Raw genomic sequence first — 22298 nt, forward strand, 5'->3', positions numbered from 1 at the left:
TGTTGAAGCTCCACGGGTTCGGTAGTTTCTCGTGCAGGAAGGGATACGTCTAGGAATTTATCGGCGACAGGGAGAGGCCAGGGGCTGTTACAAATTCACTCTCTCCCACAGAGTTGTTGAAGCTCCGTGGGTCCGTTTCTTTTTCAGGCCCCTGTTGCCTTTTTAAGAAATGCGTTGGATCCGTAAGGATCCGCAGCGCTTGGAAATCTTCACGCAAGGCGAAGGTTTCTCTTTCACTCCAATTTCTCTCCCTCTCGAACTCCAATTTCTCTCTCTCCAACTTGGGCAGAAACCATCCAAGCTCTTTATACGGCTAGCTAGCCAATCGCTAGCCGCCAGGTGTGCACATTTTAGAACTGGCCAATAATGTGGCACGAATTCTCATACAAATGGCAGGAACTCCTTGCACCGTGCATTTCTTAGATGCAAAAGAAATGCACCATGCAAAGAAAGCTTCAAATTGACGGGAAATTCTCCGTTGCACCGGGGTTCTCTTCTGCAGCAGAAAACTCCACCGTGCAAAGAAGCTGCAATTTGGTGGGAAAATAATTTAGCAGTGCCGAAGCACACACAAACAAAAAGTCACAACTTTGGGTTGTGACACTGGGGAGCTCTGTGGATGAACGGTATGGCTCTGTATACCATTGTGTCAGCTCCTGAGGTTGGTTTATGGCCAGACCCCGTGTGCAGAATCGGATCCACGACACAGCCATTTTATAGCTTCAGTATTTCTCTATGATCGTACAGGGATTTCAACATCACAATATAAGCAGGGCGATGACAGCTGTATTGCTTCTCTCTCTCATCATGTTTTATGAAAAAGGCACCTAAACCAGCCCTAACTCCCAGAGAGAGTTCATGGTCATGAAGCCTGAGTGGAAGGAGACACTTCCTTATCAACTAGTGTTAGATGCCTGGCTTCCTGAGAAAGAAGAGGATTAACATCTCTCCAGGGTGTACTAATTCAGCTAACTTGGGCAGCTCCCCACTTAGCGAGCTAGGTTTTCTGAATTAGGTGCCCAATTCTTCCCATGCATTGTGCAAAGCTGCATGCCTGATTTGATCCGCTGGGTTCCACTGGCTGGCAAGAAACCTAAAAGCTAGACTGCAATGCCTATAGGTTTTTTGTTGGTCTCTCTGTTGGTCTGTTTTGTAGATCTAGTTTGAAGCGACTTGAAATTAGATCTCGTGTGTCCCAGGCTGCGTTGTCATTAATCCTCTCAGTCTCTTGGATGAACATGCCACCTGAATCAGCCTTATATGTTCCCCCAACAAACATGAAATAGTAGTTTTTCCTCCTCAAATGTTTACGGTTATATCCTTTAATCTCGATTTAAATTAAGATAACTCTTGGTAGTCTGCAGGGAAGGTAGTTACTGTTTTGGATAAAAGTTACATCATGAATATGAGTGATTAAAATGTAAGTGGGGGGACTTTAGTCTTTCTAATCTTTTTTTTTTAATTATATTTTTGATGACCATCTCAAAGCAGGACTGTGACCAAACTGTAGGGACAGGGCAAAATACTTTTTTGAGGTAGCAATAGTGCATCTTGAATAACATTGGCTTGTTATGAACATGTATTTCAAAAGAAATAGAAAAAAAAATTGTAGAGGAACCTGAGAAATGTGATAAATATTTAAGGTTTTAGAAGTCCTAACTGGAGGTGAGGGTGCAGATTAAAGAAACTATATATGTGTAGTTTGAGCAATTAACAGTCTGCATATCAAGAACTGCTTTCTTCATCCCTTGAAACTGCTAAATAAATTTGTTTGTAAGTATCTTGGGTGATACTGTTCCTTTGCTATGTTTGTACAGGGTTAACATAGTGGGGTTTCAATCCTGAATGGACTGTATGGAACCATAGTATAATAATAGCAATGCTTTTTTTCACTGTATTCTGTAGTGGTGGAATTGGGCCTAAGGGGGTTAGACACTTTGAGAGCGGCTCAAAAGAATAATGAATTTGAGTGATAACTTTGGAAGCAAATAAGCAAAAAGTTTTTAACAAGATATATTGGTAAATCCAGTTTACATGGGAAGTAGTAAGTTCCCCTTGTTGAAACTATTCAGTGTTAGCTTCTTTTAGAATACTTGAGGAATTCTCATGAGGGAATGATTTTGCACTGATGAAGAAAAAGACTTAATGATTTTTTTTAACAGATCTGCTGTGCATCTAAAATCTGCATTCAAGATTTTTGGTTTAAAAAACAATCATTTCTCACATACTTCATGGTCCTGTATATTATGCATGCTCTTCTTAAGAAGCGGGATGAAGAAAAAAAATACTTCCTGCAGAAACCAAGTAGTAGCAGCCAAGGAACAAAGCCTGCTGCCATGCACTGGATAGGATCTGTGGACTGCTCCAGCACACAAGGTCCAGCCCAGCATGACTCCAACCCCATGCAACACTGCCAGGGTCATGTGCTGGGTCTAATCCAGCATGCTGAGTTCGATCCTGTGTGCTAGCTCAGGGGTCACCTGCTTGGCATGACCCAGCACAAGTCTGACCCTGCGCCAGATCTGAGGGCCCATTCTGGATCCAAACCAGCATGTTAAATCCAAACCTGTGTGCTGCATCTGACCCTGGGTCGTGTGGTGGGTTTGCCATGGAATGACCACTGGGGTCTGTCCAATTTGGCATAGGGAGCCACATATCCAGCCAAAGGGTGCCTCATGGGCCCAGAAATTTGGTGGTGGGGGAGCCGTGGCAACATTGACTGCCATGGCCCCTGCTGACAAATTTCCGCACCTGTGGGGATTCAGGTTTCTTGCATATAATGCCCACAACACCTCCTTTTGTGTAGAAGACGTGAGAAAATACAGTACCACAAAAATCCTAAATGTCTGGTCTTTGTCTAACCTTCAAGAGCTATATTCATTCTAGGTAAACAAATAAACTGGCACAGTTCCTTAAAAATATGAAAAACAGGCCAGTTAAATACTTTTATTGCTCGTTACTACTTTTAAAATAATTTTATCTGTGCATCTAGGGATGTTAATATCAATTAAGTACCCATCTAAACTCCCCTAATGTTAACTGGTTAAATGGTTAACCGATAGCATGCATCTACCAGGGACCAGCCCCTGCCTGTACTCACTCATTCTCTGGGAGGCAGCAGCAGACTGGGAAACCTCACTACTGCCACCCATGGCTTTACAGGGCTGCAGCAGGGCTCACCGCTGCTGCCTGCAACTGGCCCCAGCCCCTGGGCAGCTGTGTGGCAGCAGTGGACAAGTAAAGCCCCTTGTCTGTTGCTGCCGTCGGCATACAACTGCCATGGGGCTGGAGCTGCAAGTGACTGCACAGGGGTCTATGGAGCCCTGGCTGGGAGGGTGGGGAAAGGGCTAGGTTTGTGCTGTCACAAGAAGGATCAAGACCCTCGCAGCTCCCCTGCCACGCTTCCCCTCCTCCTTGCTTCTCCTTTCCTCTCCCCCTCCTGCCTGCCCTGCCACCTTCAGGGGCACTGCACTGTGCTGCTTCCCTTCCCACCCCACCCTTCCCCACCAGACTGCTCCCCAGCCTGTGCTAAACAATAACTGGCAAGGTACTACCAGTTATCAATGTGTGAATGGTTAACCATTCACATCCCTAGCAACATCCTCATGATTCAGCACTAAATGACAACTATTTTCACAGAGGCTTTTTTGGGTAAGAAGAGCTGAATAATTCGAACACTCATCTAGTATCTAGATAATCCCATATCTGATAAGAAGATTCAAAACCACATCTTCCATCACCCAAGAAAGCTACCCTAACCACTGGGCTGTAGAGTATGCTGGAGGCATGGCACTTATACCCTCCTCTTGGAGCTATTCCACTTAAATATTCATTAGGACAGAGAAAGGAACAGGGTAAGGTGCTACACCTACCTGTTACAGCATACATCCATTCACTTGCCAGTCCTTGCTTTGCTTCCTAGCTTTCCTACTACTATCACCACAATTCTCTCTCCATCACCAAAAACACTTTTCCCCTCCCACTACCTACTGCATCATTCCAGCACTTCCTGTTTCCCTTTCCAGTCTCCGTATGCCCACAAATTTTGCTATACTAGGGATCCCCACATTCTCCCTCAAAGTTCCTCTCATAAGACGCTTTCATTTCTATTAGAAACTAAACTATGGACAATACCCCCCCCCCCCCCCCAAAGCATGAACTGCTGTTTCTGATACGTGTAGGAAGTAGTAGGGCATGGCAGAGAGATTCCTTTTCATGAAACACAATGAGGTATTATCCTATGAATCAGGCTTTTTGCAGTGATTCAGTTAGTACCAGTTGCAATCATCATCATCACCATCATCAACAAATTGATTTGCACCCACTGATTCCCATAACCTGCCTTGAAATATTGGAATTGATTGGACATGGCATCCACGAGTTTACTGTGTTACAAATAAAGCAGGGAGAGAGGAAGGCACCCAGCTCCATTGTGCAGGGCTCCCACCCAGTGGCGCATGAGAGCTGTACATGAGTCGTGGGAAGCCCCCCTGGCTCTGCTCCCATGATGCACACACATCCAGCCCCCCGACCACACCCCACACACAATATAAGAGTTAAGACTTTATTTTTGAGCTGTTATGCAATCACCTCTATATATACTATGCAAACACAAATAAATCATGGCAAAAATATTTTTTGAAATAAAATTAAAAGATCTTTTAGTAGATGTTTGACTTCTGGTATATGATTTGGTTTTTTTTTTCCTGGTTCCAAGATGGTAGTCCCCCCTCCCCCAAAAAAATACTTCTGGGTGCAAGGGGAGGGACTTCCTGTGGCAAAGGTCAGGTGTTAGGGGCAGGACTTCCAGTCCAAAGATGGTGACCAGGGGGTGAGGCACCTGTCAAGGAGCAGGGCTACCCTTATACCTCTTGACAGCTCACCAAAACTCATTAAGTGGCCCTCCAGCTGAAATAATTGTCCACCCCTTTCCTAAAGGTATAAGCAGATGTAACAACTACATCATATCAAACAAAACAAAAATCAGCAATTAAAGTATGGTATCTGCATGCTTCTTGTAGGGATAAAAGGGAAAAACTGTTGGAATTTAAAGCCTGGATGAAACAGGGTTAAAAAGTTACAGAGGCTGAGCTAACTTGGAGAACAGGAACATGCAGACACACTGGTTATATAAGAGCTCCGGAGTAGCAGGTCCCCTCCCCTTTTCAGTCTGTTAAAAGGTAAGTTTGTACATTTTCTAAAAGGGCTGATCATCTTCCATGTTTGATACTGGGAAGAATTTAGTAAGTTTATATTCCTGCCCTTACATTTAATCTTTTATTATTTTTCCAAAACAGTGATTTAACAGTTAGAACTGCACCACTCCCCACCACCAATTTCTATTCCTTTAATAAAAAAGTGCATCATTCAGGAAACAGCTAAGAAAACCCAATGTTTATAAAGTACTAAATGTGCTATAATGGATTCCTTTAAAGAGAAAAATCTGCAGGTCACTACTCAGATTCTTATTTGTATTTATGATTTCTTTTGAAACCAGTAAAATTATAGAAAACACATACATCTTTCAAATCCCCACGGAACAAATGTATTTCAGGATTGTTCTGATGAGTTCAAACCTTTGTTCCAAGAACTGAAACAAAACAAACAACCAACCCACGTATTCCCCACCCCCCAATGCTGATCCATTAAGAAGTAAATATGAGCATAAATAATACAAATTGATTTCCAAAATTGATGTGGAAAATACATTTTAAGCAGATGCTTATGAATTTACTTTCTTGGCTTAGAATAAGTTATTTCTCATTCTGATAATTAACTGTCATTGAAGAGAACGCAGGCAGTTTTCACACATTCTATTTTATCTTTGCTGAGATAAAAATGCTTACAAGTTCCCTTTATGTGGGAAATTACTTTTTAAACTCTATATTTACAATTTTTTTAAATTTAATTTGCTTTACATTTTTTTACTTCTCAGAGAGTTTTGGTTCATCACTATTTTAATTTGGATATACAGTCTCCTAGTAGAACCATTTGTTGTCTTTACCATTTGTTATAATAACAACAAATGGCAAAGACTGATTCATAAATTACCAGTCTTCGCTAAAAGAACAGCTACATTTAAAAAATAAGTATGGGAAGAAGGGAAACAGCAATGTTTACGATAGGCCCAAGATGACTATCAATATCCAGATAAATATCCAAGGTATACTCATTTTCCTTAACAGATTATCAAGTATTTCAGTACAATAAATGGAATGTCTGTTGATCTACTCTTTGGACCGTTCCATGATTAGAACTGGGAGGATACTATAAAATAAATAAAGTCAGAACTCATGAAAAATTCAGATGTAGGGTCTGATCCATTCAAATTAATAAATATTTGGCCACTGACTTTAAAGACAGCAGCTAAAACCCTATGGTTCTTCCTAGTATAAGCATTTAAAACAAACAAACCAACCACATCAGCCACAGCAAATGTCACAGAGACATTATGAAAAGGATAGCAACTGATAGACAAAAATAAACCAGTATGCAAATAAATAAATAAATAAATAAGTGCTGCTTCTTCAGTCCAGCCAGTGCGCACATGTATAGGTAAGTTGCAAAATGAGCAACTTTGCAAGTTACTTTACTGGCTTTTAAAAGTATTTCAACAGTTTAATGCATTAAAAAAATCCAACACACAACCTATTAGCAACACCAGCAGCCTGGAGCAGAATGAATTGGATTTAAAAAAAAAAATCTATGTCGATAGTTAACATTTTTTTTTTTTTAAAGGAGCACATGACTGTCTACTTGTAAACTGTTGAAGTTATCTAGTAAAGTGTACACTTTTGCCTAACTGAATACGTGGAGCTTTATATCTTATTATAAAAAAAGTCAAAGGCGGTTTATATTTGTACCACAGCCTATGTGCCAAGTTAAAAGTATTCCGACACCTGCTAAAAGATAAAAGGCCATACCCTGCAGTCCTTACTTAGGCAAAGTTTCTACCAAAGTCAATAATTTTGGACTCGATACACAAGAGATATCAGTAACTCATGAGTAATCATTTCTCTTTCAATCCCACAAACCACTCTGAGTGTAAAACAAAAATTTTGAATGCTAAAATTCGACATAAGCCTCATAATTATGATATACAAAAAAGGAACAAAAGAAAGAAAATGAAGAAAATAGATTTATAAAACAGTGAAATGGGGAAGGACAGGAATCAGAGCCTATCACTCGGTTTCCATCATTGCTGGCAATAATTTTTAGCTGGCACAAACATACTGATATTTAGTAAACTGAACACTGCAGCTTTAATTGAAGTTTGAATGTTATAAACAGTTAGATGTCTGGCTCTGGCCTGCATTCTAATACCATCAGCAGAACAGAGATGGGAAGCATAAACAAACCTTTTAACTGGATTATAGCTTCTAAAATGGCCAAGAAACCCTTCGGCAAGAACTCCGGTGTGACAAAATGTTATAAGTAGTAGAAAAAAGATTCTGAAACTATGCCTTAACAAAACAAACAAACAAACAAACAAACAAACAACTCAACCTTTTTTGAAGATAGTCCTAACCAGGAATTTGATTTCATTTCATTTGGTGAGACAAATAGCTGTTTTAAGTTATCAGATAAGGTCTACCCTTGAGAAATGTGATACAGGCCTTTAAAAATGTTAAGAGAAAACTTTAAAACAAAGGGTTGCAAAACAGCAAAGCATTTTCCAAACGGGTTGTTATGCACTGCAAAATATAAGAGTTCATTGAACTTGACTACTGAATACTAACATACCTAGAATATGATTACTTAATTCCAACAGTCATGATTCCAGAACATTATAATTAATGCTGCACCAGCAATTTAAATGGACATATCTAGTCTTTCAATTTGTCCATGCTCAAACATACCCCACAGAACACCGACACCAAAAGAAAGTTACAAAAATCCAACCAGAAAAGATGGAAGGAATGACAAAAATCAGAGTTTGTTACAGACATTTGACAACTTGGTATCTTTCATCAGGGATACTATTATCAGCTTACTTTGTAGAATGCTATCGTAGTAAAACTAGTGTATATGCAAGAATTCTTCTCCTCCAATTAAGCAGCTAGCAATTTAGATCCTGATCCTGCAGAGCTTACATGCTTATCACACATACAAGGAATCTCAGAGAAATCAATAAGACTGCTCACATGCATAAAATTAAACATAGGCATACAGTTTTGCAGGATCAGAGCCTTAGACTATCATTGTTATAACATTAAAAATACTCAAGTCACAATATTCATGGGTATGGGGCAATACATTATGAAATACATAAAGAAAGGACTGAGCCTCATCCTTTGTTTGATGCAGCTAGTGGTAACCAGTGCCTTGTAGACCCCAAACTTGCAAACACTTACACATGAATTACTGGCTCCAATGGGACTACTCATATGTGGTAGCATGCACATTTATTCAGTTTGCTCGAAGAAAAAGTAGAGTTTGATCAACCACCCAAAGCAATCAGTTACACTATTGACATATAGGATATGTAAAGTAAAAAAAGCTCAATACTGAAAAAATTCAGTTTCACTGAAATGTATCCAAAAAGTTAGGTATTATAAATGGAGGCACTGAAACTATTCATATTTATGATATATAGGTTTATGTTTAGGTTTTATTAGGCTGATTTATTCTACTTTTCTTTTACTGTCCTCCCATTTGTTTCCTTTGGCATCAGCTTATGTGGCAACATTATTGCAAGCTTCTCTTTAACTAAATGTTGAGAATATCACCACTTGATCCAGCAAGACTTATTGTGCAAACAGTTGACAACTGTTCTGTTCCCCCACTTAGGAATTTGTTTGACTTTTACAGCAGCCATGTTAGTGATGCAATAACCCTCAAAACCCTAAAATCAAAGATACATTTTAATTTTAAGCAACTGCTCTTGCTTTTGATAAACCATAAACCATTTTGGTGATTTAAGTATTTATGTCAATATATTTTATCATGAACCTATAGTCTTGATATTTTCAGTCTTTAAAACATGGGTATGACTTTTCCCTTAAACAGTTGCAATGACACTATAGCACTATCAGTTCCATAGGGTTTAGTTTCCAAAAATTACAGTAGCTGATATTTTAACCTCTACACTATCCCCAAACCACCCTTTTAAACAATTTGAGGTATAATAAAATAAGCATTGTAAATTCACATATATAAATACTGTTCAGAAAGTAGACAGAATATATTTCACCTTTGAAGGAAATTAATATAAACTTCTAAAGGAATTTAAATTTATTTTACCTAAATCATTTTAAGTACATTCAGCATTCATGAAAATCATGCTACTTTGCTGGAGACTCGCTGGACTTCAGGCTTGTCAAACTGGGGTAGTGCCAGTTTCTTCGTGCTGCTCTTACAACATGCTCACTCCTATTCCAAATGATTTGACATCCAGTGATGCGAGCTCTTTCAGTCATTCTCCCTCAACTTATTTTTTAGTCTCTCAAATAAGACAGACAAAAAATAATGGAGACTTTTGTGATGAGGGGACATGTCAACTATGGAATGAATTGAGATGATCAATTTATTGCATGAAACTCAATGAAAAGCCAGCAGATGATAACAACTTTGGTCCCTGCTACCCTTTGCAAGACTCAAGTCAACAACTTGGAGGTGAAAGACCCCACACATTGTCTTATTAGTTCCGTGAACGTTATGGTCTGTAGGAACAGAAAAGAATATTAAATTTAAGAATAATGTCTGCACACATACTTCGTAACAATTTTATGCTCCATTCTGTTTAGGAAAACTTAGCAGAGCCAAGAAATTCATAAGTATAAAGCATGAAATTCCTTCTCACTACCAAATTGTTTATAAATTCTCATATTCGAATTTATAAAGTATGTTGTTTTAGATTAATAATTGAAGGATTGGATGGGTCAAAGTTACCAAAATTAGTTAAAATATTAGCATGGCTTATTTGTGTTAACTGTAATTATAGACTAAAACCTCCTATGTATGATACAAGAGGTATCTTAGAATCTTCAAGCTTTTTCTAAAATTTTATTCCATGCTCCATTTAATAACAAATACATACCTCAATTTTTGTACAGGGAGATAAAGCTTATTTGCAGTTTTTACAAGCAATTTTCTCTAACCGTCTTACAAAAATATTTAGAAAGCAGGGCCTATATTACAGGTCTTATTTTGTTCCCAGGGGAGGGAGTGGAAAAAGGAGAGGCAAAACGCCCATCAATTTCAATGGAACCAATCCAAGGGGTAACATTTTTAAAAGGACAAAGGACCTGGGTTTCCCTTTCAAAAAAGTGACTTCAGCACCTTCGGGCCTAAACTTTCACCAGCCACTGTGAACCAAAGTCACTTCTGAAAAATGTATCCCAAGCTATTCCTAACTAAGACCCCTATCCCAAACTGCTCTATGCCCATGGGCTCTGACACCCAAGAGAAGGCAAATTAAAAAGTAATGGGGTTCCACATATATACAAAGGCCCACCCACACAGAGTGGCATGCTGGAGTGAAGTTTATGCAAGAGAATCACTGTTGATTCAGAAGTTGATATTGCAGTTAACTTTCTGTAGTTAACCAAGTTCTTAAGCTTTAATTTCCTTCACAAAAGATCATTATGAACAATGAGGGGAAAAATCTATTACAGATTAATCTAGTCAACCAAGATGAAAAACAAGATGAGAAATTGTTGTGAGTGATGTTGTTAGTGATCTCAGAGATGAAGTACTTCTTGAGAGAAACTGAGCACTCTCAGCTTCCAAAGAAGATAACAAGGGTTGAATCACATAAATCTAAGTTTTACTTGTGAATAATCTTGCTTTACAAAAAACAAAACTAACTATACTGAAAAGCAGCATGTTTACTAAAAAGAAGTTTTAATTCATTGCCAAGTTAGTACTGGATAAGCAAAAAGATTTGTAATTTTCATTTTAAAAATGCTAAAGTATGGGCCTCACCTGACCAAACCGCTGTTGTTTTTCCTAGCACAGTTTACGTATGAAAAAAATCTCTTTTAAATTAAAAAACTAACATTCCAAATAAGTTTTTAGTAAAGAAAAAGAATATTAAAAAATAACTAATGGTAAGTATACAAATATGCCAATGAGGAAAATATATGCAAAGTTTTCTTAAAAAGCAATAATTAATATTTAATACTTCCTTGTGTAGAATAAGAACTTAAGAAAAAAATAAAAATCTCTAGTTTTTAATACACATTGGCTCCCAGCTGTTTTCTTTATACCTGCTAATACAATTAAATTTAGCAGGATTTGGTATGACAATACCCAGAGAACCCCATTCTGAATTGAAGGCCTATTGTCTTAGGCACTGCAGAAATATAAAAATACGTTTCTACCCTGAAAAGATTATGTTCTAGAATCTCTCTCTCACAAATTATTCCATGAGAGTGGAGCCTCATTGAAACTGATGCTGTTTGAATGCACAGTTGTGAATGTAGGATCCAGGCCTAAGAAAGCTAAGGTTTTAGAAATGGTTCCCCTCTAGCAATATACATCAATAAATATACAGAGTTAATATATCAAAAACTTGAAAAACTGGAATTGCTCAAATTTTATTCTTTTTTCCCCTTAAACTGAGCAACCGGTTTAAACCATGTCAGTTATGGGTTTTACTACAGGGTTGTTTTTTTCTGATTTAATTTTAATGGTCTGTAATGAATTATCTATATTTACCAACTATATTCTGTCAAAGTTGCAGAAGAACCTCAAATAATACAGATATTGGGAGCATAATCTTGAGCACATTATAGATTTCTACATGCCACAGAAAAATACAAATTGTACCCTCAGAGTAAGAAAAGTATTAGTCATGTTATAGCAGGTGGGTATGAAACAGGAAAAATATTTTTTTATTCCTGAATAAACTTTTGCTGGAAATATCTATTTTCACCTACATTAAACTAACTAAATAGGAGCCACATTTCTTTAATTAGTTTTTGTGCCTAACTGGCATATTTACTGACCTTCAGAAGGAATATTACTTTATATATTAGATATTTTAGAATTATGAATACTGCAATGTGTCTCATCTTCACAAGCTAAATAGAAAACCAAAAGCTGAACAGTTCTATAGAGCTGTAGTTAAAGCTGCTAGTCCTCTCCTATTCACAATGTTTACACGGAATATCCTTCCCAATTTATTTTTCTTTCCAAACTGATCAAATTGCTATTTTCATTTTGCCAGTTTGATCACAAAATTGCTACTTTACACAAGATATTTTTTGCTGACACAAATTATGGGATCAGAGATAAAACAGCATTTGCAACTGAAGGCTTTGTGTATATTCTTCCTCAAATACAAGATACAGATACTGTATATACCATCCTGAATCCACTTTAGCTGTGATGCCCCAGTGAAATGCATAGCCTGTGGCCTACCTCGCATTTCCAATCATCTTGCAGCATTTCCTAAAAACTGACAGCACAGAATAGCCTTTAAAACACAGACAACTGTATAAAAAATGTAGTTAAAGTCCAAAATTATAGAGACAGTGATGATTTTAAAGCAAGTGTCCTACTTGCACAGAAGAGGACAGTTATATTACAATTTGTTATTAACTTGTAAACTCTTACTTCTGGATGCTTTTGAATCTTTAAAGGAATTGTTCCAATGTTTTCCAGAAAACAGAAACAGGTATTTAAATTTAAATAAGTTGTAGAAACTAAAAATCTTTCAACCTGTAGATTTTATAGCAATAAAAAAGTGACTAGTTAAAACTGAAAGTTGTACCTAACCTAACAAACTGCTAGTATGACAGAAATACTGACAGGAAGGTTTGGACTTCCTAATGGAGTATCTTGCAGGGGGGTGTGGAAAAAAAGAAATAAAATGAAATCCTTACCAAGACCTAGCTATTTATGAGAATCAAGTGTTGATATAAGATTTATTACATCTGCCCTGTTCTTGCAAAGATTTACCTATGTTAGTAACTCCATTTTAAAAATACTGGTGGGCTTAGAATGAAGTGAATGCAAGAGTTCTGTAGGATCATGGCCTTAGTCATTACATAACTGAATTTAGTGACTCCAACTGTCATCAAGAGAAACATTTAACTGTACCCAAAACAAAGTCAGGCACAAAAATTCCCAAATGTTTCAACTCCACATTGTTCTTTTATGATTTCTGAATTTCCCGATTCGATATTGGAAACATAAGCACTTTTGAAAGAAATCAAGAATAAGACAAACCTTGCACAAAACACCTTTTAAACACTTCCTCTCTCTCTCTTCGCACAGGAAACAAAAAAAAATGCAAGACCAAGACTAAGGAAAACCAAAGGACAAAAATACTGCTCCCAGAAACAGTAAATCCCCTAAAATCAAAGGCAACTCTGAAAAGGGGGTGGGAATGGCAAGGGCGGGGGTTGGGACATACTTGAGAACACCACCAGCAAGGCTTGATCATTATCTACACCATGACATTTCCTCAAACACTGGGGAAAAAATAAAGAGCGGTGAAGAAAGAGGTACCCCCTTCCTACAAGAGTGGGGAGAGAGTGACAGATAAACACATCCCCCCATGGGGGAGCACAAGGGATTACAGCAAGAAACAAAACTGAGGGGGGGAGGAGGGGGAATTAAAAAAATAAATAAAAAAAAATATCAGCCACTTTGCCAGACTCGTAAACAATCAAAGTGTCTCTCATCAAAGCTGAAAGATGGAGACAGAAAACAGCCCCCCTCCCAGCCCCCACTCCCCAAACCTGCCTGCCCCAGAGCCAGCCTGAGAGCGGGGCAGAGGCAGGGCTCCCCCCAAGTAGACACGCTTACCTTGGCTGCACCCCACTTTTATTCCCCGGCCTGGAGCAGTGCAGAAGGAGACACACACAAAGGGTAATAAAGGGGGAGGAGGGGAGGGGGGGCTGGTGAACTGGCTGCTGCTCCTCCGTGTGCGTGTGCTGAGGGGTCTCCAGCCAGGGCCGAGCAGCAGCAGCAGCAGAGGCAGAAGAAGGGTCTGCGCTGCTAAGAGGCTTTTGGTCTCTTTCTCTCTCCTCTGACGGCCAAAGAGGGGGAAGAAACTCTCCTTCTCTCCCAGGGTCTCTCTGGGATCCTCTGGCTGGGCTGGGGGTGGGGGGAGAAACTCAGGCTCCTCGCTCCGACCCCCCCACACACCAATCCCGGGCGGAATTAGCGCTCTGTCCCTTTAACAATATAAATAAAAGGTCCCCCAGCCTCCCCCTCTCTCCTCATCATCAGCTGCTCCTGCTTCTGCTGCTCAGGCTCTGGCTCTGGCTCTGGCTGGGAGAAAGATGGGAGGCTACCACTGCGCATGCGCCCCGAGGGAGCTCGGTAGGTTGAAGGAGGGGGAGGGAAATAGGTTGCCGCCCACAATGCACCGCGCGACCAAGGGAACCCGGAAGAAGATGGGGGCCGAGGGGAAGGAAGTGGCGCGGGGGTTGGGGGGGGGGGCGAAGCGGAAGTGAGTGAGGGGGCGGAGTAGGGGCGGGGGCAGGGGCAGAGTTGAGGCGAGTCCCAGGCGGGGAGGGTCTTGCGTCACGCGTGTCACGTGACGGCGCGCGCGCTGGGGACGCCGGGAGAGGCCGCGCGGCGCCGGGTTGTGGGGGAGGGGCCGCTCAGCTGCACTCGCTCATTCACTCACTCGCGGCGGCGGCGGCGGCTCAGGTGAGGGTGCGCAGCCGCGGCCCGGCGGGACCTGTTTGCGAGTGACGGCCGGGCCGGGTGGGGATTGGAGCAGCCGCGGGGTGTGGGGACGGGGGTCTGTGTGAAGAGGCCGTTTAGGAGGCAGGTCTTGGCAATCCCGGCCGGCAGCGGCCCCGCGCTCCCCGCAGCCGCCTCTTCCTAGCACAAGCTCACATCGCAGCTGGTCCTCCCCCACCCCCCATGAGCTAGGAAGCGGATCTGCTTCAGTTATTGCCATCTATCCCGGCAGGACTGAGGTCCCTGCTCTGCGGCTACGCTGCCCATGCCAGGGATGGGAGGCTTGGTGACAGGTGGCAGACTAGTCCCCGGGGCCTGCGGGTGCTTTGGTTTCCAGCCAGGGACGATGGGAACGCACAAAGATACTGGCTGTCTGGGACTGTGCTGCCAGGCGGTGTTTGTCTGCTGGGGTGGGGGTGGGGGGGCGAGGCTTGGCTGATGGGGGGTAGTCATTTGAAGAAGAATCAGTTGGTCGGCCTCGGCTTGGGTTTACCGCGCGGGTGGTTGGCCTTGCCTCCAGTCACGAGTTAGCTCTGTTCCCACCATCTGTCCCACTGCATCTCCCTTGTGTATCGAGGGGATCTGTGCTGTCACGCTGGGGGAGCAGGCACCTGGATGCCGTTGTCTGTGGTGCACAGTTCAGGAGTGGACCATGGGAGGGAGCTGCTGTCAGGGTCATTAGGAGCATCCCCAGAGAGTGCTGGAGTCCCACCAGGTCTGTGAGCCTTCTGGGCTAGGGACAGACATTGCACACAAACTGGTTTAAGTGATCAGAAACTGGTTTAAACCTGTAACAGAAGAGATGTTCAGTGCACGTGAACCAGTTTGAAAATGGCTAAAAGTGGTTTGAGAGAAACCTGGTTATATGTAGTATCAGGCTTAACTGATTTGGCTCAAACCGGTTTATGCAATGTCTGTCCCAGACCCCTTCTTGGTTTAAGTTAAACCAGAGTCCCCCAGCATCCCAAATGCTTTGCAGCCCTGAGAGGGGCTTTCTGCTCCCCAGCAGTGCTGGTCCCTCCCCTCTGCTCCCAGGCTGCAGCTCTGGCAGAGACTATAGGCATAGCAGAGTCTGCCTGGCTTCCTCCTGCTCCACCACGCTGCCCCCACCACTCCCTGCTCAAGCAGGCATTCCCTTCTCCCACAGCCTAGACTAGACCGTAGCCAGCATGTTGTATGCTAGCTAATGCTGAGAGGTGTCTGTGTAAGGCAGACAGGACAGTATCAGTTCAGTGCCTTTCAGAGCTAATCCAACAGGTTAGCCAGTAATGTCCCTTTCTTGGAAAAAGTTGTTTAACAGCTTGAACTAATGAGAGAGGCTTTTGTTTTCTGATGGACTGATAAATGGTCTGTTATCCCTGCTGGGCTGGTCTGGAGCAGCAAAGGGGGGAACCCCTCCCCACTCAGTGTCCTGCCAGGGCCTGGCCATGCCCCTCTTAGCTCTACACTATTGAAGGGGAGGGGAGCATTTTCTCAGTCCGGAGGGGATGTCTATACGGTTACAAACCGGTTCAGCCTAGCCCAGGTTAGACTAACCTGCAAAGATTGAATCAATTCAGGCTCAGGCTTTTTGAATATTAATCCCTAGCCCTGGGGCACAACAAGGTAGCTAGCGTGCAGGGGCGGGGGGATTGGAGTGGGGGAGCTGTACCTTCAGAAGGTAATGGTCTGACTGTGACAGAGGTGACACCTTCAGTCAGATCCCCTGTTTCCAGGCAGACACAGAAGGTCAGGTATGAAACATGCCTTGCTTTATGTGTTGGCGCAGTTAACAATCTAAGATTATTACCCTGTGGGTGACGTGGAAGCCACGTTCTGCTCCGGCCCTGAAGAACCAGCCTTGACACAAATGTTCAAGTCATCCAGGACATCAAGTCTGGGCTTTTTCAGTGTCTCTTTGTAGACCAGCACTTCAGGCAAACAACGAGCTTTATTTTTTTCCATAAAAGTCTTTTTGTATGTTCTTAATTTATACTGTTTACAAAATACAATTAACCATTTTGTCTCAAGTGTAGTGAAATAACTCTTCCCTTCCTCCCTTTCTTTACTGTATATTGTGATTGCTGTGCCCAAGTGGACTGCCTGTGTTTACTTATCATTTTTGGTGAGGCTTCATCTATATCCCTGGGCTTTAGTGAGATCCTTTTGCAGATTTAGGAAAAGTGGTGATATGCTTAAAAGTGCCACCTGCTTGTGACAGTAAATAACACAGGTCTGTGATATTCCCTTTTCTTTGATATGAATTACATTAACAGTTTTTAAACTCAGAAATACCCTTGTTATCAGTTTTAATTTATTATGAATTAACACATTAATGAAACAAATAGAACAAATGGGGCTTCTACCATGTCTCAGAATTGCTGATCCAGGCTCTTCATATTCCTATAGGTATCTCTATGCATCTATATATATATCTAACCATACATATATGGTTCAGTTTTTGAGGTTTTCCATTTTTGTGAGGGAGAGAGATGCTAGAGAATGAGAGGTGCTAGTGTAGCATATGGGTGTGTGCTAATCTTTCTGGGTCCCAGAGCTCAACTCTTTGGACAAAAAAGTCTTCGATGCCATTTAATGCGAGTGAGAAAAAGTATTTTCCAGTATCCATTTAATCAGTTTAAAGCCTGGTCCTACGACTCTTAATCTCATTCAGTTAGGCAATCCCAGTGATATCAGGAAAGCCCCTCAGTATATGAGTGCTGGCATCTAGTTTTTATAATTTAGTTGTTTCTTGTTTAACTTCATAAACTTGTATTTAAATTTAGACCTTAAAGTAGGCAGGCCAGAACAAGTCTTAAAAATCTTTATATCATTAACTATTAAAGAAACTGTACCTTTAAATAGTTTTGTTTTGTTTTTTTAAGTCTTGCAGGGGGCTTTCTTTGTTCTCTCTTGCTTTTTTCTTTTTTTTAAATTCTTGCCAAGTTTGTTGAGAGTGAGTCAGGTGTGTAGGTTGTAGCCGTGTTGGTCTAAGGACATAGGCAGACAAAGTTCTTTGGGTGAATCTGCTATCTTTTATTAGACCAATTTAAATGGTTGGAGAACTAGTCTAATAAAAGAACAGATTCATCCAAAGAATGTTGTCTGCCTTGAGAGTGAGCCTGAATTTTCTACCACCTGCTGTGGCAAGTTTGCTGCTGCTTCTGTTTTTAACTTGAGTATGTGGGCATGGAGAGAAGAAAAGTCTTGTTACAGCAAAGGTGGTGATAAGTTGGAGTGAATATGTCTCTGTCTTTTTTCACTGTTTAGGGAGAAGGGTGACTTACTGACTACAGATAAAGATGCTTTCTGTCATGGAAGTAGTTGAAATAGGGAACTCCTTTCCTCGTGTATCTTAAATCACTGTCTCATTAAAAACAAATTGTATACTGAAAATAAACTGAGGCCTTTGGATAGGGTCTTCCCTATAACTTTTGCTTGAAAGCCTACCTGTATTGGGAATTATCCACAGAATCATTCTGTGTTACTTGGACAACAGCATTTTCTTTCTGAAAAATAACATATAAGGGGAAAGACTGAATGTCACATCATTGACTAATGTAAGAACATTGCTTATCCATTAGAATCTTTGAAAAATTGAACACAATACACATTTAGGAGCCTCTCATGTTTTGGGATGGGAACAATTCATAGGGAAGTGGATTTATGTTAATTGCAGCTATGTAGCAGACTCATCAAAAATCAAGTGCCTTAAACATGAATTTTCATTTCTACCTAGGAGAACTTTTAAAATCTTTCCAGGCTCCTATGCCTGATGAAGGGTACCTGTGCCTGAAAGCTTGTAAATAAAGACATTTTTATGCAAATATCTAGTTGGTCTAATAAAACATATCACCTCTGTCATGAGTTTTGATCCATAAAAAAATTAATATTTCAAAGTTAGGACTGCTAAATGCATCCTCTACCTGAACCTGTTTGGAAAGTACACACTAAAAAATGATTTGGAGAAGTGAAGCTATATGGCATTTTATGAAAAATTTTGCAGGATGCATCATGTAAAGCCACACCAAATTTAACATACTAAGTTGATATTAAATTTGAGAAGAAATTGTTATACAGTATCACCAGTTACAAGTTAGCAGAAAAAGCTGTCACTTAAGCTAATTAAGGATGTACTGTACCTTTGTAATTAAATATAGGATTATAGAAAATTAGGGTTGGAAGGGACCTGAGGAGGTCATCTAGTCCCCAACTAGATCATTCCAGCCAGGGGTTTAGTGAGCCAGGTCTTAAAAACATCAAAGGATGGAGATTCATCCCCCCTCTCTAAGTAACCTATTCCAGTGCTTCACCACCTTCCTAGTGAGAGAGTTTTTTCCTAATATCCAACTTAAATTTCCCTTGCTGCAATTTGAGACTTGCTCCCTATTGTGTTATGTCATCACCAAGAACAGTCTAGCTGCATCCTCTTTGGAATCACCCTTCAAGTAGTTGGAGGCTGCTATCAAATTCCCTCTGTCTTCTCTTCTGCAGACTAAATAAACCTAGTTCCTTCAGCCTCTCCTCTTATGTCATGTGCCCTGGCCTGAACCATTTTCATTGCCCTTTGCTGGACTCTCTCCAACTTGTCCACATTCTTTCGGGGGTGGGGGCCAAAACTGGACACAGTACTCCAGATGTGGCCTTACCAGTGCAGAATAGAGCAGAGTAATTACTTCCCTCAATCGTTGGCAGCACTCCTGCTAATGCAGCCCAGTATGCTGTTATCTTTCTTGATAACAAAGGCACACTGCTGACTTTTATCTGTCTTATTGTCCATTGTAATCCTCAGATCCTTTTCTGCAGAGCTGCTGCTTAGCCAGTCAGTCGCCAGACTGTAGCAGTGCATGGGATTCTTCCATTCTAAGTGCAGGACTTTGCACATGTCCTTATTGAACCTCATGAGATTTTTGTTTGCCCCAATCCTCCAATTTGTCTAGGTCACTCAGAATCCTAGCTCTACCCTCCAGTGTATCTGCCACACCTCCCAGCTTGGTATTATCCGTGAACTTTCTTAGGGTGCAGTCCATCCTATCTTCCAGATTATTAATGAAGACATTGAACTTAACTGGTCCCAGGACTGACCCTTGAGGCTCTCCATTTGATGCAGGCTGCCAGCTAGACACTGAGCCATTGATTACTACCAAATGAACCCGATGATCCAGCCAGCTTTCTGTTCACCTTACAGTCCGTTCATTAAACCCATACTTTCTTAGCTTACTTGCAAGAATGCTGTGGAAGACGGGATCAAAAGTCTTGTTAAAGTCAAGGTATATCACATCCACTGCTTTCCCGTCATCCACAGAGCCAGTTATCTCATCATAGAAGGCAATCAGGTAAGTCAGGTATGACTTGCCCTTGGTGAATCCATGGTGACTATTCTTAATCACTTTCTTCTTCTCCAAGTGTTTAAAGATTGATTCTTTGAGGACCTACTCCATGATTTTCCCAGGGACTGAGGGTAAGGCTGACTGATCTGTAGTCAGGGTGGATAAAAATCAAGTTTTGGATTGTTTTTTGTTTGTTTTTTTTTAATAAAAAAAATCAGATTCTTTTTATTTATTTGTATTTTTGGCATTTTTAAGATGCTTTTAGAAAAATAAACCTATATAATGATAGTTTTAATTTCAGATATGTTAAAGTTCAAAGATACCATCATGGAATATGGATTATAATGTCTAATTATATACTATTTGAGACAATATATTCATGTAACCTTTTTAGAAAAGTTTTATAGGTAACAAGAGGCTGTGGACTATATTAGGGGCCCAATCTGATGGGGTTCCAAGAAGCTCCTCCATAGATTAGTAAAGATTAAAGAAAACTAGTCTACCCAGTGGGACTTGGTGCTCGGTCTAGAAGATCCCATTAAGCATTTCTGTGATGCTTAGTTTCAGTTCTCAAACTGTGGAGTTGTCTCCAGAGATAACTTCCTTGTTAACAACAGTATATAGAGAGAAGAGGTAACAGACGTGATTACCTACCCATCAACTGTGTAGTCTCTCTGCAAGTTTGTACACAGTCAAGCCCTTACCTCTCTCTAAAAGTGGAAAGTTTCAAGAAGATAAGTTAACAGAGGATTGTTGGGAGTGGAGTAGATCTGGGCAAGGAGGAGGAGTCTGAAGATAAATGCAAGGAGGAGGGGGCAGTAGAAACAAAAGAGAAACATTTTGAGCAGAATATTACAGAAGTCTTGATGGATAAGTTTCTGAGTATAGCCTGTCTATTGATTTGAGATTTAATGAGGGAATGGTATGGTAGGAGGGAAAAATGATCATGGCAGCAGGCTTGCCAGGCTGTAAAAGAGAGAATAAATCAAAGATGACAACAAACTAGAAGAGATTGAAGAAAGCCCCAGGCTGATAACATATGGCTACAGCACTCATTTGATGTCCTCCTAATACAGTGGCAAAAATATCCCCCAAATATCCATGATTAATCTAGTGAATTAGAGAGAGTTCACTTCCCAATGACCTCACAAGTATCTGCTTCAATTTAGCTTTGGTAAATAAAAAAAAAATATAATTCAATTTTCTGATGTAGCTGCAAAATTAATCTGAAAAAAAAATCACCGCTTTAAAATGTATAGTGTACCCTTTAAAAATGAAACCTACATCTGTCTGAGTTGTGACTAATATGTATTAAGGTTATATCAAACAACAAGAATATAATTTTGTAGAAAACAATGATTAAATTGAGGCTTCCTGACCTGTGATTTAAATTGATTTGATTTAAATCAAATCCACCCTGTAGTTCCCTGGATTCTTCTTCTTCCCTTTCTTAAAGATAGGTACTATCTATATTTGCCCTTCTCTAATCATCTGGGACCTCCCCTGATTACCATGAGTTTTCCGTGATAATGACCAGTGGCTCTGCAATCACATCAGCCAACTCCTTCAGCACCCTCGAATGCATTGCATCTGGCCCCATGGACTTGTACACATCTAGCTTTTCTAAATAGGCCCATATCTGTTCTTTCACCACTGAGGGCTGCTTATGTTCTCCCCAGACTGTGCTGGCCGGTACAGTGGTCAGGGAGCTGACCTTGCCAGTGAAGACGGGTGAAAAAGGCATTGAGCACTTCAGCCTTTTCCTTATCATCTGTCACTAGGTTGCCTCCTCCATTCAGTGAGGGACCCACACCCATAGTAGTTGACGTGAATATACAATGTATCTAAATAGACTTGAATTTTATTATATAGTTCAGTGATTCTCAACCTTTATAGACTTGAGGCACCCCTCAGAAAATACCAGCTCTTAGTTTTCTCTTGTTTTTTTTACTACAGAAAAACAGTAGAGCAATTCCTCTGTTGCAGACAACTCAGAAAGTTCATAAAAGGACCGAATGTTTTTAACGTGACAGATTCGTATTTGAAATCACAGAGTTTATTGTATGAAACATGTTTGTATACTCAACAGTGCTTACATTGCATAGCACCAGACTTCACCTGTGAGAGGATTTCAAGGCATCCCAGGTTGAGAATTACATTATTAGATCCATGGTTCAACTATAATAGCAGCACACTTTAGGTATAATTCTTTATCTGTTCTTGTACCATAACATTTTGTTTGCTTTCTTTGGCCAGCATTGTAGATTGAACTGTTCACAGTACCCAGATTCCATTTCTTTGTTGATGACTTTGATTAGATAGCTGTAAACTGCATTGTTTTTA

The 22298-nt window shown here is 40.7% G+C and overlaps 2 protein-coding genes across 9 annotated transcripts in view; one reads left to right on the forward strand and one right to left on the reverse strand.

Moving 5' to 3' along the window:
• MBD5 (methyl-CpG binding domain protein 5) overlaps positions 1–14312 on the reverse strand; it is a 290901-nt gene extending 276589 nt beyond the window's left edge. For 5 of the 8 annotated variants that reach the window (XM_019480375.2, XM_019480376.2, XM_019480374.2 and 2 more), the window contains exon 1: positions 13759–14312. The gene's annotated coding sequence lies outside the window, so the exon portion shown is untranslated. The remainder of the gene's footprint in view (positions 1–13758) is intronic. The other 3 variants (XM_059727393.1, XM_059727394.1, XM_059727395.1) reach the window with 3 other exon arrangements.
• Positions 14313–14500: 188 nt separating this feature from the next.
• The window catches only part of ORC4 (origin recognition complex subunit 4), a 69035-nt gene continuing 61237 nt past the window's right edge, over positions 14501–22298 (forward strand). Inside the window, exon 1 of the mRNA XM_006277127.4 lies at positions 14501–14610. The gene's annotated coding sequence lies outside the window, so the exon portion shown is untranslated. The remainder of the gene's footprint in view (positions 14611–22298) is intronic.

Source organism: Alligator mississippiensis, chromosome 4, assembly GCF_030867095.1.
Source record: "Alligator mississippiensis isolate rAllMis1 chromosome 4, rAllMis1, whole genome shotgun sequence".
Lineage (NCBI taxonomy): Eukaryota > Metazoa > Chordata > Crocodylia > Alligatoridae > Alligator > Alligator mississippiensis.